Source organism: Palaemon carinicauda, chromosome 23 (assembly GCF_036898095.1).
Source record: "Palaemon carinicauda isolate YSFRI2023 chromosome 23, ASM3689809v2, whole genome shotgun sequence".
In the NCBI taxonomy this organism is placed as follows: domain Eukaryota; kingdom Metazoa; phylum Arthropoda; class Malacostraca; order Decapoda; family Palaemonidae; genus Palaemon; species Palaemon carinicauda.
In genome coordinates, this window is record NC_090747.1 from 37140686 (window position 1) to 37142686 (window position 2001).

Here is a 2001-nt window from a genome sequence, read left to right on the forward strand (position 1 = left end):
TAGCTAATGCTTACCCAGTATATGTCTTCTTGACGCCTTTGTGTTGGAATCCATGGTGACATTTCAGAGTTTGGGGAAATAATTTCCTTTGCCCCACGGAGTAAGTGTTAAAGCACATACGATTCTGAACGCAAAATATATCTTTCCGCAGTTGAAAGTCTTCTCTACACCTCACATTTGTCCTGACAGTCACACACTCCCTCTCTACCACAAGATCACTAGTTTTAAAGCTGTTGACTTCAAGCACACTCTTCACGTCTGAACGAAAGGCGGGCTCTGAGAATGCTGTCCATGTATTGGTATTAAAAACGGTTGTTGTAATAAATGAATATCTTTTAAACGTAATGTTAATAGGCTATCTTGTTTCATTAGTATTCACAAAAAAGATCATACATCATACAAGTATATATACACATGTCTTAGCCAAATATGATGTAAAAATGGTATGCATTCCAATTATTTTTCTCGACTTTCTAATGTGGAATTATGGAAAAAAATTAGCGTGATTTTCTGTGTACGAAGGTTTTGAAAATCCCAAGTCTATGGAGATTAGGGATACAGCTCAATATAAATTACGCAACTGGGTGAGAGGCTTTCAAAAGATCTCTCCGGGACCTTTCCTACCTATTAATAGGATGCGTAAGCTACTATTTCCGGAAGCAAGTGAGGAAACAGTAGTGCCTCAGGACCCAACTACATCCCCTGACGGCCAGAAAACCTTTGGGATTAAGGGCAAGAAATGCCCCAAGGTAGAAGAGGAAAATGTTGCGTCGGAATTTCCTCCGCCTATGCCGGCTTTAGAGCCATCAATGTCGACATCTTCGTCTTCTACCCCTAATTTGGATAATGTGGTACAATTATGTATCCAACTGAAGAATCAAATAGAAAGCTTTCGTAGACAAAACAAAAAGCAGGAAGTAGAAGGCAAGATAGATCCTCGTAAAGTTTCTCTTGTCACTTCCCAGGGGTCAGTCAAACGACCCATGAATCAAGACCTACCAACATGCTCCGTAACCAATCCCTTAAGTTTCACGGAGCAGATGCCGATTTCAAATGGCAATCTCTGCATCTCAGAGAAAATAGGTGCTGTTCCTTTGGACAAAATTTAATTTTGGCCAAGCTTTAATGCTTTCCCTAATTGTTGGGTTCGACTGGAGTACGAACCAAAGTCGAGAAAAGGAATGGAACCAAAGGAGGTCTTGATTCTCGACCATGATAAGGCACAGACTATCCTTTCAGCTAGTCTAAGAAAGGCGTGCTATTCAGAGTCGAAGGTATTCTCACTGAATAACGGACACCCTTCCTTTCTTGCTCCTACTTCACTCTCATTCCCCTTTATCTGGAAGGCATTTACTTCTGTTGCCAAAGCGGTAGAGGCGGGTAAGCCATGTCCCACACTCAATGAGTGCAAGACTTTGTCACCAGCTTTTCCCTGACAGGAAAAGGATTGGAAGGAAGTCTATTTGACATTTTCAGTAGGAAAATTAGACAAGGACGTCGCAAGTCGACAATTCAAGGTATGTCTCCCTAAATTGTCTGAGTTGCTCTTGTGTAATAAATAGGAGTCAAAGGAGAGACTTGCGACATCCCTTTCTCTACAAAACTACATAGAGTTATGTTCAACCTTCGAGAGTACCCCAGACATGCTCTTAGTCATAGCCAAAATGCATATGGCTATCTTGGTGAAGGACCTTTACGCCTTTATGAAGGCTAGGAGAGCATGTAGAGAGTTTGTGTTCGCTGATGCAACAGTAAAACACGAAACAAGGAAGCTAATATCTTCCAACATCTGGGGTAAAGAGCTCTTCCCACACAAGGTCACTAAGGAAGTAATTAAGAACGCCACCATAGAGAACATAAGTCTTCTCCAAAAATGGGGCATTCCTTCAGAGAGAAAATCTTCTGTGGTTGTGGGTCCCCAACCTAAAAAGAAGATTGGAAATGCTGGAAATATCCGGGCTGGTCAACAACATCCCACTATTCCAGTGACCACGATGCTAC

General features: G+C 41.7%; 1 pseudogene; it reads right to left on the minus strand.

The window, feature by feature from the left end:
• The window catches only part of LOC137617543 (uncharacterized), an 11939-nt pseudogene extending 10870 nt beyond the window's left edge, over nt 1-1069 (minus strand).
• Between the last annotated feature and the right edge of the window lie 932 nt (nt 1070-2001).